The sequence below is a fragment of the Meriones unguiculatus genome, chromosome 8, assembly GCF_030254825.1.
Source record: "Meriones unguiculatus strain TT.TT164.6M chromosome 8, Bangor_MerUng_6.1, whole genome shotgun sequence".
In the NCBI taxonomy this organism is placed as follows: domain Eukaryota; kingdom Metazoa; phylum Chordata; class Mammalia; order Rodentia; family Muridae; genus Meriones; species Meriones unguiculatus.
In genome coordinates, this window is record NC_083356.1 from 35,541,192 (window position 1) to 35,558,835 (window position 17,644).

General features: G+C 37.7%; 1 pseudogene; it reads right to left on the reverse strand.

Moving 5' to 3' along the window:
• Nucleotides 1–5,225: 5,225 nt before the first annotated feature.
• The window catches only part of LOC110542488 (large ribosomal subunit protein eL15-like), a 58,218-nt pseudogene continuing 45,799 nt past the window's right edge, over nucleotides 5,226–17,644 (reverse strand).

The following is a 17,644-nucleotide window of genomic DNA, read 5'->3' on the forward strand; positions in this document are numbered from 1 at the left end:
TACAGATTTTAGTATGATTATCATATATTATATTTCTAATATCCACTTACAAGTGAGTATATACCATGTGTGTTTTTCTGCTTCTGGGATACCTCACTCAGGATGGTCTTTTTTAGTTTCCACCATTTGCCTGCAAATTTCACAATTTCCTTGTTTTTAATTGCTGAGTAGTATTCCATTGTGCAAATGTACCATGATTTCTGTATCCATTCCTCAGTTGAGGGACATCTGGCTTCTTTCAAGATTCTGGCTATTATGAATAAAGCTGATATGAACATAAAAAAAAGAAGTCAACATTATTTGATAAATTTAACATAACATACTAAGTGTTAGTATGTAACATAACCTATTAATCAGGCTATTACAGAGAACCACAACTGATGAGAACAAAAAATTATATGTTACCCACCCAATCTATATATTTACAATGTAACTCCTTTACAGGGGCTAAGGCTAGGGGACAAATCACAGAAAAGGAGTGGAAAAAAACTGTAAAATCCAGAGAGCCAGGATACTACTGTGTAGTGTCCCTAGGCATAAGAGATCCTAATAGTATACTGCCTACACCAGACTCATGTAACGATAACACCAGTTTACATGATAATGGCGATGACAGACATTTCACAAGGACATGAGGTTAATGACCACTGAGAGTGCCCCTGCATGGCAATTAACAAACACTGAGAAACAATGAATAATGCTTCTCCAGGGATGAGTCTCCTGACAGATTGTCCAATCCCAAGTAGTCAGCACTAAACACAATACATATGAACTACACTAAGTGGGCACACTATGGCTATTTAATATACATAAATATATATAAATATATATGTATTCAAGAAGAGGTCTTTCACTTAAGTGGAAGTGGTAGGGGCACAGGACAAGTTAGATGATGAAAAGGAAGGGTGGTAGAAGTGATGTAAATACGGTATTCATATATAAAATTTTCAAAAAACTAAAAATCCAATTAAATAATTTAATTCAATTAAATATTTTTTCTTAAATTTTGAGGTCAAACCCCAGATAAACATTAAACTTTAGGTTCAAAATGCTAAGAACATAAACTACATTAGGCATGTGTAAAAAGCTTCAGAAGAAGCATAGACATTGATGTACATCCTTGTTTATTCCTATTCCTTGTGTTTATAGAAAAAAAATGACTGGGTTTCTGTTAAATCAAATTACTTACCCAAGGATTATATATGCATGTGTGTATATGTATATATGTGTATATATATATACATGTATATTATGTATTTATACATATACTGTATGTAAATGTATATAAGTGTGTATATATGTGTATGTATATATGTATGTTTGTATGATTTTATATATATGGTGATGCACTCAAGTCTAAGTGAAGAGCATGTTATCATGGAAATTTTAAAAGGACTCCTAAGTAATATGGTGAATGCATTTTACACACAACTGTGTAATGGGTTTGTGTCCATCTCTATGACATCATGTGGTCCCACTTCCCTCTTTGCCACCTCCATTCTAGACTTGTTGTTTTTTCACAGTTGTTTGTTTTCTACAGTTGCCCAACCTCTGCCACAGAGTCTTAGAAACAGCAATTTCCACCTAATCAGAGTGTACATGGAATGAGTATGCTCATGACATCTGTGTATCTTAGAGAGGCATTCCTGAAATCTCATTCGCTTTCATACCATAGTGTGATTGTCACATTTGTCCCTAGCTCATCTTCCTGTCCCTCCCATTTTTCTTTCTCCTTGCCCATGCCTTCCTCTACTCTCTCAATTAGAATGTGAGTTCCAATAATGCATGAGTATTTTTTTTTGTCCCATCCATTGCTATAACCTCCAGGAATGGGTTAAAAATTTAATAAATGAACAGATGAGGATAATGAAGACATTAGAGATTGAGACAGCTTCAACAACAGAAGAAACTTTCTAATAATAATCATAGAGGCTCATGTACTTTTAAAATTGGTGCTTTCCTGAAGTCTGAATACAGCATAGTCTATGGTTTTAAAAGGCCAGTGCCTGCTGGTAGAATATCATGTGTACCATGACTCCAGTTCTTGTTCTTTCTGAAAGAGGTAATGATGCTGCAAATCTTCCCCAAATTAAAGAGGACAGAATATCTGCTGTGAAATTCCAGACTGAAACATAAGACTTGCTTTCCCTCGAAATACTGTGATTCAAGATGAGAACAAAATCTGATGGGATTTGGAAAGAGTAAACACGTTTTTATTCTGCCAGGGCCAGAATCCTATTTTTAGTCCCCTCTTAAAGCTGAACGGAAAGCACATCTAGAGATAATGAAATGTCACCTTCTGGTGGGGTGCCACTTCATAGCTACAACATGGTTCTTGTTTCACATTTTCAAAGTATCCATCCAAGATCTGTATGGTGAACACAATTATTTCTCTTCTTGAATTTGAGCTGTGTATTCATGGAACTTGGTCCTTAATTGCCCATAACAGGCATTTGGGATTGAATTTTATGGCCACTGGGTGATACACACATGGCACAGATCTAAGTAGGACAGAAGCTTTAGAAAAAGAACCTGCACTGACCCGCAACCCACAGAGAAGGTATACAGCAACTCACAACCTGAAATGGGGCCACAGGACTGCCAACACGAATGAAAGTTTTTATACAGATTATGAAAAAGACCACAGGGTTTTTTTTTAATATAATATTCAAATATGATAATATTCAAAACAACCAAGGTATAATTCTAACTTAAAAAACATGAAGAATATTTTTTGGGAAACAGTTATATATATCATGCACACACACACACAAACAAAACAAAACAAAACTAGTTAACCGAAGACTGAATGTTTGGACATAGATATGTGAAGTTGTTCCTCATAGCAATGGCAACCAAGAACTGCCATATCTCAGGGCACAGAAGAGGTTAAAAGCCACACTAGATTTCTCCTAAGTCTTAATTCATTTTCCGCATTCCTTCTAGCGTAGAAATAAGGGGGAAATAAAAAGAAAGAAAATATACAGAACTCCATTCATAAATTTCTCCTTTATGCTTTTTTAAGACCTGACCACGTTACCACCCAGAGAACAAAGCAGCCATTATTTTAAATCCCAAAGCAGATGCAGCATTCAACACTCTCTTCTTTGATCACATAAAAAATTAGGGAGAAACAATGAAGAACCAAACAAAATGAAAATTACCTCTGTTTCATTCTTTAGTAATAAAACAATACTTCCAAGTCCTTCAAGCACTCCCAGAGATGAAATTACTCTCTGCTTTCCTGAGGTAAGCACAGGAACACTGAGATTGCAGTGTCTTAGCAGAGCTGTGAAAAGTGCAACATAAGCAATAAAAGTTCACTGAACATCTGGGTCTGTCTGCTTAATTCAAGATGCTTCTGAGCATCAGATAAAGCTGGCATTAGGGACATTTTAATGTCAGTCTGTGAGATAGCAACTATTGTTCCTTTATAAAATATCTTCCTGCTGAATTTCTAGATCTCACCTGTGAAAAATACACAGAAAGTTGATACCAGAAAACAAATATATATCCAACTGAATTGTCTATGGCCAGAAGAAAAATAATAATAATAAAAAAGAATTTCTTGACTCTGTGGTTCTTATAGGATCTAGAACTGAGAGGGAAAAAATGATTGTTTTAGTGCTTCCAAAAAACTAAAGAACATGTTGTGCTGCAGAGTTAGGCGGGAGTTAAAAGTAAAAACAAACAAAAAACAAATAAATAACAGCAACAAAAAGTGCGATTCACTTTAATGCACCATTATAAGCCTATGGTTATTTTTATTTACAAATGAGAGAGCTGAGTCTTTCGAAAGTTAATACAATAAGCTGCTCAGTGTCAAATATGTACCTAATAAATGGTAGAATGACCAGGCTTACCCCATCCCTAGCCCATCATCACCCTTTTCACCTTCATCACCTTTCAGTCTGATTAAGCAATTTATTGCTCCCACATTGCAGCTTGTACCTAACAGGTGTTGCAGTCTGAAAACTTGTCACTTGGGATTTATTTAAATTGGCCACGTTAGCTCTCTGTGAGTTGGAAAACAGAAACATCTGGTAACGTGGTAATGCGCCTTGGGCATGAGATACAGGAAAAACATGTTCTGACTTAGTTATTAGCTATGCTAACTATAAGAGTGTTTTGCGTTTTGGTTTGGGCTGTATGTACCATTTTGGAATCAGTTGCTTCATATGAAAAGTGGTACAATAACCCTGATTTCTAAACCACTCTGACATTGAGAATAATGCAACCAGAGTACAGCTGCTTCATAGCACATCCTCTGTAAGCCACAATCATAACCTAAAGGATGGTGCTACCAACATTTAAGATGTGGTTTCTACCTCAGTCCCCAGTCAACCTAATCTAGAAAAGTCTTCTTGGAAGTATGAAGATATTTGTCTTTGAGGGAGATTCTGGATCTTGTCTAGCTTTAACCATCACAAGTCCATTCCTTATCAACTTGAGCGCCAAACATATCACTTTTAAGCCATTACTTTCCATTTCATATTCTGCAGGTTCATGGCCATCTCAAAAGACAAATGCATGTAGTCCAACTTCAAAGTCTGCTTAATCTTTGTCAGTTCTTCCTAAACTGTTCAAGACTCGCAGGAATATTTTAACAGTGATCTCAAAAAGTAATACTATGAAGCATGGTGGTATGTGCTATAACCTCAGCACCAGTATGTGGGAGCAACTAAATCAGAAGTTCATGGCTTTTCTCAATTACATAGCAAGTTTGAGACCACCCTGGGCTACATGAAACCTTGTCTAACTCACTCACTCATTCATCAATCAATCAAATAAGTTATATATTTCTAATATACAATAGTATAAACATCCCCATTCTGAAAAGAAGATTGGGAACATGTTAAGGAAATATACCAAAGAACAAAACACAGACAGACAAACAGCAAGTCCAAAGCTCCATGTCCAGCATCTGGGGTTTCTGAGGTAATCATCTGGGCTCCATAGGCCTAGGTAACTCTACACTTGAGCTTTGCTGCCTATAGCACATGCAACCTCTTTTTGGGGCCTGCTACACTCCATGAAATCAGCTTTCCTCAATAGGAAAGTATTGATAATACAATACTCAACAGCCCATAGTCCAGGCTTCCTGGTATGATTATCTTCTCACATATAAGATAGTCCATGGATTTAGAAGTTAAGACTCCCTCACATGGATTAGCATTTTGACAAGAGAGAGCCTTCCACAGATCGGGTCTTGTCCTATTATTTTCTCAGCACAAAATATCAGGTTTCCCTTTAACAGTTCTATTCTCTAAGCAGTAACGGTGGAGTTGGAGAGTATGGAACCTTCTCCAGGCTGCATGATGAAAGTGTGGCGGAATGTGTGACCCTTTCCAAGGTGAAGGGAAGGCTCTTCCAGCCAGCAAATGTCAGCCAACACATCTCTCTGTGTTTGTGGATTGGTTTGGTGATCCACTGGTGTTAGGAGTTCTTCTTATAGCTTTATGGAATGGATCAATGACGATAACCTCAAAAAATTTATACATGGAATCTTCACCAACCCAGTAAGAATTCAGGACTCTCAAAGCCCCACAGCGGTTTCCAGCTGGCTCCTTGGCAACAGACTGAAGGCTTTGGGCATTTTTTTTCCTGGTTAACACTATGGTGGACATATTTTTTCTAAGCTGCACCCTTAGAAACTGTGTGTTTACAGCCACCACTTTGGACATGAATCCTGTAAATGACATGACCTTGGTTGGCCTTTTATCCCCCACCAAGTGGAGTGGGGAGCCCTGTGCAGCACAGAAAGCTGGCCTGGTGGCATTTGCGAACAGCAGACTCTCAGAAGAAGGTGAATCTCTTCAGACTGTTTCTTCCTCCACAGCTCCTGGAAATATTTGTATGTACCCACCTTAGCTCACCTCATGGCAGCTGCCAGAGGAAAGCTAGAAGCCTTCTATCTCAATTTTTGATAGAGTCATTGTTCCCTTCTGTAACCTCATAAGCTGGGCCTCTACTGTACTAATTTGTCTTGCTATCCTGTCCTGTAAACTCCTATCAGAATGGACCATTAAGCCCTGCTTTCAAAATTCTGGGTCTTTCCTATCCCAGTGATCCAAATTCTTTCATATTACTTCAATCAAACTAGTTCCAAAGGCCCATAAAGCATATACTCCAGGTTATTATAGCTATAGCCCCAAGTATGAGTAAATGGAAATGCCTTCTTCCTACCATTAGTGAAGCTTGAAATAGAATTCCACAAAATTTTTCATGGTGGTGGCAGACAACAATACTAACCAGACAGGCCAACCCTCTCAATGCAGAGGAATTCTTGAAATTTGGGACACTAAGGAAAATGAAAGATATCATAGTATAATAAAGTAATTTAGGCATTTATTTATATATTTTCCTCACACACATTTAATAAACACTTACTGAACACTTATAGACTATGTCTTTTAATAATCATGATGAAAGCAGCAAAGTAATAAGACACACAAAAACTCTGCTGTCATGGAGTCCTTAGCCTTTTAAAGGAAGACAGACTATATACACAAATGTGAATAAAATATGGAAGATAAAGGTGGATATTAGTTAAATGTGATGTAAGAACTGCCGTTGATGTAACAATCCCAGGTTTGTAAATAAGACATTTTGGGAAAGCATGGATTAGTTTTAAGTCAGGCCGTCAGGCAAGTACTTGATGACATCAAAGAGGTGAAGCTCTGAGGAGGTTTGAATAAGAAATGTCCCTCATAGCCCTATGTATTTGAACACACGGTTCCAAGTTGTTGCCACAGTTTGAGAAAATTGTGGAACTCTTAGGAGGTTGAGACTTGCTAGGGGAAGTATGGCACTGGGGGATGGGGTTTAAAGTTATGTGCCTTGCCCCACTTGTTATTCTCTCTCTGCTTCCTGTGTGTGGCTAAGATGTGATGTCTGTCTCCCTGCTTCAACTGCTTGCTACCATGTCATCCCCACCATTATGCACTCTCTCTTTCTCAACGTATGACAAAATAAGTCCTTATATAAAAAGTTACTTTTTGTCATGGTATTCAATAACAGAAACTGAACAGTGGCTAATATGCTCTTCTGTTTTCAAGGAGCAGAGTTCTGGTGCAAAGAGTACACCAGTAGTAGTGGTGTACAAATGCAAAGAGGCTGTAAGTGTTCTCAGTTTGTTTAAGGAATAGGAAGCTCAAGCATCTAAAAAGATGTAAAAGAAAACTGAGTCCTGTGACTTCAGGTCACATGTGTCTTCGGTATCAATTACACATTACATCTATTCATTAGCAAGTATATAAGAATCACACCTCAGTACTATAAAATGTTTCCTTCCCTCAAGTTCAATCCATATTTTGTCTATGAAGAAAGAGAGAAACACAGATGAGCCATGGCTCAGAGAAATCGCATCTGAAAGGAAAGATGGCTCAGTCAGATTCCTTGAGCAAAGACTGAAATGTCCAGAGTCCTAAAGGATAGGACTCAATGATCTGAAGGTCCCTATGATCCTATCAAGAGGACCATGAAAACAATGGAAAAATGGATTTCAATTGTACTCTGCATCTTTTGAAGATGAAGTAAGAGATGGGTTGCTATACACTTCCTCACTTTGCAGGTATGTGTCTTGTGCAGGCCACTTTTCTTCTTAGGAACTTATGTGCCAGTCCATTAAAGCAAGTATTATTCAAAAAAGATTTCCGAGGTCTCTTCAAGTTCAGGGTTTCTAGACTTTTCATCTTTATCACCTAGGTCAGATAGAGGAGGAAGAAGACTAAGAAGACATCAGATATTCGGGGGACCAGCCTCCGGTGTTCTGTAATTTCTCAGAACTAGATACATAGAATCCAAGCCTTGAAAAGAAATTAAAATCTAGTTCTCCCCCAGTAGCAACTCCTGCCTTAGGGAACCTCAGAAAATTAAAAACCCATGTGTGTTCCCGTTGGATTTATTTTTAATTCCTTAATGCAAATATCTGAAAAGAGAGGCTTAAGGCAAATACTGGTAAAATTGAGAAATTTAGCAACAACCTGTAAATCAAAAGCCCTTTCTCAGCAGGACATAGAAAAGACAATTTGTTGATGTGAAACAGATAGGTGGTAGGCAAAATAGCTTGTGGATACACACATGTACATATAGATACGCACATGTGTGTGCACACACAGGCATATGTTATCATCCAGATCCACAGTGAAAGGAGCTAATCATTACTATATATACTTCTATTACTGCAATACCACCCTAGTAAACAGGAATTGTTATGCCAAAGCTGTACACATTCTATCCATGCATACACATCTTTTGAGGCTGGACTTATACATCTCATAAGACATGCTTGTATGTCGGATGAACACACACATACCTGTTCCCATTCCTTTCTTCAGTTACTACACTTTTAAATAGATTGGAGTCTGTCAACTGAGAGAACATAACTACAGCATAGAGCCTCTGGGTAACTATAATAAAAAAGCACACTTGTTTAAGGAATGTACTGAGGGCTAAATAAATGGCTTGTGTAAAACTTGTATGAATATGAAAAAATTAAATAAATTCATGCAAGAGGCTAGCACATAGTAGGGTCTAAATGGATACTAGTTCTCCTAAAGTAGTCATTCAATCATCTTTTCTAGTTTCAAACTAATTTGTTCTGGTAAGTATTAGAAAATTGTATCTGAATCCAGGGAAATGTCAGCAGCATCCATGTCATATTAGAAGGCACAAGATAATGATAATGTGACACATGAAGGAAGCCAACTGCAGACTGTTAGTGGAATGCTTCTCAGTACTTAAGGCACTGTGTTGGGGAAGCCTCTAGGACTAGTTCCAAGGTCACAATAATGACAGAGCAGAGGCAGATGGGAACCTTTCCCTCATGTGGGGGTGGAGAGGAAACACAGCACTGTTATGGAAGACATTGTGATTGACAAATACCAAGATATGCTAATAAGCACCCTGGTCACGCATTCACCTGGACTTATATCACATCTATTCAATTTGTTCTGAAAAATTAGTTCAACTGTTGACCAGCAAGAGTCTGGGCGAATGAAATTTTCATTTTATTGTGTTTCCTTGCCCAGACCTCCTTGACTTGGCTTCAGAAAGACAAACGGAGGGAAATGAATGTATGTGATGATTGGCAGACATGGTACTTGTACTCCACAGGATCACAGGATCTTGATTTGCCATGTGTACACTGAAGACCCATGATAGAAGGATGGGAGGGAATCAGAAACAAAGGAAGAGTAGTATTCATTGCTCTCCGTGCAGGAGTGAGTTTATGATTATATCTGCCAGAGGGGGCAGAGGGCTTATGTTGTCATTTCAGACACTGCTTTATCTTGACTGTGGCAGAATTATCTATGACAGCACAAAAATCAGGACATCTCTCCAGGCAGCTGAGAAGGAGGAGCTTCTAATTGCTCTGTGTCTCCAAAGTCACAACAACCATTTTGGCTTGAGAAAAGGAGATCATTAATCCACAAGACAGAAAAAAAAATGCACTACCAAACAATGACCTCATTGTGATGTGATGTACTCATAGCATGAAAAGACTCAATATTTTCCTCATAGAGATATGAACAATCCATATTTATTTAAAGAAAATGTCAATCAAGTTGGAAATCCAGGAGAGAAAGGCAAGAAATATGTAAGTACAATATCTTGGGGGCACAGAGAAGAGAGTCTAAAAATAACGCTGCCTGTGTTCGTTTCATTTATTTCTCTATCATTTGTGCCAGGTGCCATGTCTAGATCTTTAATAAGTATTGGTGGAATGTATTCATTAATAAAGTCTTATTTTCCAATATATTTTGCTACCTAGAATGCCCTTCTCTTCCCTATTTTTTTTAATCTTACCTGTACTTTATGGCATATCATAAGTCACACACGAAGCATCATTCCCTGGTAGAAATCATGTCTGGAAACCCAGAACAAAGTGTCTCCCCACCTTTCCCCTCAGCTCAGCCTCAGACTTACTATAACCATCACAAATGAGTCATGTTTATTGACCTCTTATTTATTTCTGAGTGTTCTGGAGGTAGAAACCATTTCTTATTCTCTCTTCAAATTACGCAGTATCATTTGCACACAGTAGGATCACAGTATACAGAAGTTGACACACTGTTCCAATAGACTTTAAGTAGAAATTATTAGCCTTGATTAGTGACCATTGAAACATAGTATAAAGGGGAGAAAAAAAGTTCAATGATAAATATGTTTTATGAAAAATAATCCACCCATTTATGTGTTTGTTTTTTTTTTTTTGTCTTGCTGTATCTTTTCTTTACAACAGTGAGGATCCACACATTCTTTAAAAATTCTTTATCATCAGTCAGCCATGATTCTTTCAGTAAAGGTTTCTGCCACAAAATTACAAATTAAAGACCAAAAAAATGTGAAAGATGTTTTCTGCATTGTAGATGACTCTTGATTTTTTGTTTTTATATAATTGCTTTAAAAGTGTGTGTGTGTGTGTGCATGTGTGTGTGTGTGTGTGTGTGTGTGTGTGTGTGTGTGTGTAGTCTCTTTAAGGACAACAGTGCTCCTATCAGAATTGATTGCAATGGAACTCCCTCCCCCAAAGGGAACTCTCTATGTAGCCAAGTGGGTCCTCTTTTATGTCCTTGTTTCCTCCTAAATAAACATATGTTTTATATTTTGACATTCTGTTTACTCAACCAATTACATGATTCTTCTGTAAATCACATGAAAGGATCAAGTGACAAATGTTTTCAGTACTTTTTGTCTCAGAAGAGTTATTCATACATGTAGCCAACCCTGCCCTTCATTCAGAGAGAATCACCTCTAATACAATGTCAGCTCTTTTTATGGATCTAGTCACAGACTGTGAATATTCTTTGACCCTGGAGCACTAAATTTCACATGCCTACACTCTACCTCAGCAACTCCTTCTCATGCCCCATAAACATGCTACCCATGTGGAGCACCTGGATGCCAGAGATCTCACAGTTATACAGGCTGAATGTGAATTCCAGACTAATCTTGTATCAGAGTTGGGTCATTCTAGAAAATGATATTATCACCAGTTCCCTGTAAAACTAAAATCATCAAAGTCCATTTATTACTGTGAGCCTCAAACTCCTCAGCTTGGTCCTAAAAGCCCTCTATGGATCTTAGAGTTGTCAGCCCAGGCTAGCTCCTAAGATGCCCTTCAAGAGTGCTCTGTTGATTATAGACTTTCCCTTCGCAAAGCCGACTTTGACCTTCCAGTTCCATTCTCAGATTCACCCTCCTGGACTACGTGACTTTATTTCTCTAATTTTTGTCTGCATAGGGTCTTAAGAATAGCATTCGGGAGCTGGAGAGATGGCTCAGCCATTAAAGGCTAGGCTCACAACCATAAATATAAGAATAGCATTCGGATGGCTAATTGGCATAATAAAACATTCCCTAAAGTCTGGATGCTTACTGCCAGAAGTACTTTGACTCAGTACTTGGTATTTCACAGACTAACCCAACATTGCTTTCACCCCTCACCTGCTTCTAAAACTCCAGAGCTAGACACTGTATCTAAGGCCACAGTTTTCTTAGAAAATAAGTGCAAAATGTAGCCAAATTAAAGCCACTATGCTAGAATCATTTCTCAAGTCGAACATGGTGTAACAAAGTGTCAATAAGACAGTATATAGTAGGACCAAAAAAAAAAAAAAAAAAAAAAAAAAAAAACAAAAACATGAAAGATATTTTTCAGATTTACTGTATCTTCTAGATGAAATCTAACTATAATACATAAAGTCCGTACTCAAACCATAACAGGAAAGTATTAATGCCTAGACCCTAAATCTTGGGCTTCTTATTTGCTACAAAAACAGTGTAGAAGAAATCCCTTCAATGTTTACTTAGCTCTATTGCTTGGGACAACTATTTATTGTGTTTCCTTCATTCTCTTTTCTCCTTGGAGAGAAAGCTCCAAACTTCTATTCAGTATCCAAAGGAGAGAGTGCCTTATTCAAATACATGAAAGAAAAGTAACAAAAAAAATTGTCTTGCATATTTTCTGTTTGAGATTTACTGTTTATATTAGCTTTTGTGGCCAATTGTTGTTGATAGAAATGATGCTGGCACAGAGTGCTTAATTTGGTTACTTTCTCAGTGAAATTATTTAGGCCTCTGTCCTCATCTAAATTAAGCACTGAAGGAATGGAGAGAAAATAAACAGGGAAAATATTATGTAAGACAACATCCAGTGCCCATCCATGGAGAATGCTAAGCAATTCAAATCAAAACGTATGCTGGAGGCCTGTCTGTTGTCACCAGTGTAATCGTGTCATATAAAAGTCCTATGTCTCATCACTTTTTAAATCTTTGTATTGACACATCATCATGAACTTTGAGAAGTTATGGGTGATGATAAACCAGAGAAATATATGTTTTCCTCTACTCAATAATAAGGAACACATTCAATGGCACGTTTATATGTTAAAGCGTCTACATTCTACTTACATGCATTATTCAGAAGAGAACTATTTGGCAAAAAGTTGTGGTCTTGGAGCTAGAGAAATGACTTAGTGATTAAGAGTATTTGATGTGCTTTTAAAAGACTCAGGATTGGTTCACAGCACTCATATGGTAGCTCACAACCATCTGTTATTCTGGTTCTCAGGAACTCAGCTTATTACTTTGACTTGTATGGGCACAAGACATACATGTGGTGTATATACATATCATCCAGGCAAAACATTCATACACATAAAATAAAATAAGTAAATCTAAAAATATTACTTTAAGCTGGGGAGTACATAAAATAATCAAGTGTGGTCTAGATAAGGAAGTTGGGAGAGGAGGGTGACATCATTATGTGAAGACTGATTTTACGTTTTAGAAGACTTAAAAGGGTAGAAAATCTTCACACCAGTTCAGACAGGAGAGTTTCCCCCTCATTTCACCCTATGCCAACTGCTGTCCTATAATTTCCTTAATAAACAGTTGCCAGGGTCAGCCCTCAGTCTAGCTAGATAGGACCTCATAATGAGCATTTACAAAGCCTTTTTTCTACTTTATTCCAAGAATCCAAATTCAGGCATCTTCCTATGCCACCCTCCCTAGCATCCTACAGAGTGGTCCCTCATGTGTACCCTAATGTATATGATTCTTTAAGACCCAGACAACATGTCTCACCTTCTACAAATTATCCCAAGGTGTTTATCTCTGATTACTTTCTTCTTCCTCCAAACTATATTGCATGCTGTTTAGTCCCCTATGAAAGCCTTCATCATCAAAATGCTTGTGTATGGAAATTGTTATATATATATATATATATATATATATATATATATATATATATATATCTTCCTTTATAGAATGTCATTTCTCACAGACATGGAATTACTTTCTCATCTTGATATGCTCAAGGTTTCAAATTGAAGGTTTCAAATTGAAGTTCAAAGGTTTCCTTTGAACTGAGCAGATACTCAACAAATGTTTTCCAGATTGCTGAATCTGATAATGTTAGATTCTTGCAAGAAATTTTTCAAAAGTTCTATATGAAGTGTTATGCTACTTCCAAATAGAAATAAAAATCTCACACCTTATTGTAGATTTGGGGGGTTATTAATAGCCAGTTCTCTCTACCCATGTTCTGAACTACTTAAAACATTAAGCTACAAATATTTTTTTATTGATAAAAATTGAAATGAGAAAATAGCATGACATAAACTACGAAAACTCTTCCTAACTCTGAACACTGGCCTATGGTCTCTCTAGAGTAGATACTTTCTAAAAACCAGAGCATAATGCACTGGTTCTTGATTCTTATGGATAGGCAGGTTCCTAAGAACATAGAATTATTATACTCTGCCATGTCCCATACTTATGCACCCTCTCTTGATTAAAGCTAAGAGAAGAGTGGGAAAAATGCCATAAGTGTGACTTCAATGAAAAGTCCATCCAGTGAGAAATAACCATATAAGTGGAAACCCATTTTCAGAAACTCAATCACCAGTCCTCATCTTATACTTTGTTTGATATTAGAACTTCAAATGCAGCTATGAACTATGCAGACACAACTCTAGCCTCCACAAGCCTCAAATTCTACAGTGGTGAGCAGAGACAAAGCACATGAGTCTGAGTCTGAGGACACCTGGGGAGCCATAAAAGCCATCCACACTGAATGGTCCTGTAATACCGCCTGAAGCAGTGGCAACCGGTCCAGGAGTTGTCTACACATTTCATCTTTCTTCCTCTGTCTCCCACCTCAAACAAACTCAGTTCTTTTTATACAGGAGACACCTAGAACAACGATTCTTAAAGTTCTTTCTTGGGCCAATAATAATAACATCCACAACAGAAAACTTTCTAGAAATGTAGGTCTTCAACTTCGCTTCAGGCTTGAGACCAAAGAAAGTATAACAAGTCTTTCACAGCCTGGTTGGGATCAACTCTAACTATTGGCAAATAGAGCTTAAGTGTGTAGAAGTGTACATTTAAGTTAGATGAGAAGTCCCAGTTCTACCATTGCAGCCCATAAAAAGACCCTGGCCTATGAAGAGGCAGGAAACCAGCACCGTCATGTCACTTCTAGAGGAAGGTCAGCCTCTCCACAATCTCTACTGCACTTCACTTATGAATCCATAAAATGGAAGGACTGGAATTTATCCAGCCTTTTCAAGTTAGCGGCCAAGCTTATTTATATGTTTCTCACATTATATGCCACTGTTCTAAAAATTGTGTGGTCCAGCAGCCAACATCTGAAAATAGACTGTGGGTTCTTGGAAACTGGTTTTATATACACATGGGAGGTTGAACATCAAACATAGAAATTTATATATGCAATACCTTTTTAAATTTTCTCTAATTTGGTTCAGTCTAAAGAAGATAGAACCCCTTAGACATGGACACAGAAAAAAAAATGTGTACTGATTGAGAACCAAGTGTCTTGTGATGCAAAACCTCTAAGCAAAGCGCTAAAATTATGAGTGGGGAGCGATTCATTATATCACTAAAATTCTACAGGATATATAATTATTGAAATTATATATATTATTGAACATGAAGTCACATGTTTTGGCAGAGCCCTTGTCCTTAGCATTTACTCCCTAATGCCTCCTACTTAGCTACCTGTCATATGTAATCCTCTTGTTTATTGACAAAGGCAGAACAGCACCACTAATCAGAAGTCACTTGGGCCATTCTAATACCCAAATAGAAAACTGTTGGTTCTGTGACAACCTGGGACAAGTGCATCTATGAGGCTGACTTCTACTTCCTGGACTCATTCACCTTCTGAAGAGTCCAGCAGTCAACCACCTCAAGGCTGGAGCCTTTATTCATTGGAACTAATCTAGGTCTAACTAAACACTATCATCTCTGTTTATTCTTCCTTCAGTCAAAGATACCATTATGTGTAAAGGTCTAGAAAGAAGAAAGACAGTTATACATTCTGTCCTTAATACTTTTTTCTCCATTTACTTATTTATTTAATCACTTTAAATCCCACTCTCAGCCCCTCCCTCCTCTTCTCCCAGTCCCACCCTCACAACTCCCTTCTTCCACTGCCCCATCTTCTTTCTACAGACAAGGGGAGGCCCCAGTAGGTACCAATCCACCCTGGCATCTCATGTCACAGCAGGACTAAACACATCCTTCCCCACTGGGGAGTGACAAGGCAGCTGAGCTAGGGGAAAGTGACCCAGCAGCATGTAACAGAGTCAGAGACAGTCCCTACTCATATTGTTTGGAAACCCTAGGAGGCCTAGGTTCAGTACATGTATGTTCTTTGGTTGGTGGTTCCATGTCTGTGAGCCCACACAAGTCCAAGTTAGATTACCCTGTAGGTCTTCTTGTGGTGTCATTGACCCCTCTGACTCCCTCCATCCTTCCTCCTCCTCTTTCATAACATTCCCCAAGCTCTGCCCTTTGCTTGGCCTTGGGTCTCTGCATCTGTCTCCACCAGCTGCGGGATGATGCCTCTCAGATGACAGATATGCTAGACTTCTGTCTGCAAGCATAGCAAAGCATCATTAATCGTGAGAGTGGTCAGCCCTCACCCATGGGGTGGGTCTAAAGCTGGGCCAGTCACTGGTTTGCCATTCCCTCAATCTCTGCTCCATCTTTGCCCATAAAGTGCTTGTAGACAAGACACATTTTGGGTGAAATGTTTATGTGTGGGTTGGTGTCCCTTTTCCTTCACTGAAAATCCCACCTGGCTAAAGGAGGTGCCACCTTCATGCTCTTTGTTTGGAGTCTCAGCTAGGGTCACCTCCAGACTCACAGGCGCCTCCCCTGTCCAAGAGATATGTCCAAGTAATTCCTTCTTCTCAAAGATCCTAATGTCTATGGCCCTGATGCAAAAACAAACAAGCAAACATGTTGCTTGCTTCTGTTGTCTTTTTTGTTCCATTGTATTTATTTCCTGAGGCAATAAGCACAACAGTAAGGGAAGAAAGTCTATACAAATCAAAATAATGATAAAGATTAGATGATCTTTCAAAATACTATTCTGCCATGATAATTCAAATATAAAACATGTATCACTTATTGTTTAGTGGCATATATGTACAACTTTGCATTAAATATTTTAATCATATTTTTGTTTGGGGAGCCTTAAAAATTAATTTTGTATTTTGTGTGCCAGAACAATATGTGACAGAAGATAGTCTATCAAAAGTTGACAATTATTTTTTGTATTTGTAATAAGAGTTATATTCATATGGTGGGATCCTACAAGGGAAGATTTTTCAGTGTACCTCTAAATTTTACAAATGATTTAACTAATGGAAAAACTCTAATTGCTGGTCCTTAGGCAGTGAGGGAAATAAATGAATTATACAATTACAGAAGACACTAAAAGTGAAAAGACCAGATTTAAAATAATAACAAGACAGTATTAGATGTGGAGGCCAAAGAGAATGTTCACAGAGCAAGACTGATCAGAGGAGAGGGTGATTACATTAGATATTTTCTCTTTATTAAATCTGTAAATTGCCAGACAATGCAATAGGATTCATTTCATTGTTTCCATGCATATATGTCATAGTACCTTGCTGTTACTTATTTATTGTTTGAATGACTTGATACTTTAAGTCTGCTGTTAATAATGTATTCTAGATAGTAGTACCCTATCTGAAGTTTAATATGGCAAAGACTTTTTTCCCATTGTGTATTCTGTCTCTACATTTGAGTGATTAATTTCTACCTATTCAGGAGAAATTTGATTTCATTTACTACCATTTGTCAATTACCGAGGTTAATTTTTTGTGCTGTCAGAGCCCCTTTTAGAAAGGACCATTTGTAGAGGTATTTTATGTATATATTTTCTTCTGACAGTTTCCAGGTCTCAGGTCTTATACTCAAGTTTCTTATCCATTTGTTCAGAGTGAGATATACAGACCTACTTTTGTTCTACACATACATAGCAAGTAATCATAGAATCACGTGATTTTTGTGTAGTAACATTAATTACAGGTTTATATTTTAGAACGTTGCTGCACATGGACCTGAACAGAAGAAAAGTAAGCATGAGAGTAGGTAAACTCCTAGGAGATGGCTGAATTTGCACTCATGAGAAATGAAGGCAGTGGTAGGTGTAAGCAAATCTAAAAGACCCCACAGAGAAAGTTTGCAGAAATAAGTTAGATGGTTGATGAAGAAATATGTACAGATGTTTTTAACCAGGTGATTAAGCATGGTAAGGGGGGGATGGTAGTGTCACAAAATGAAATGGAAAACACAT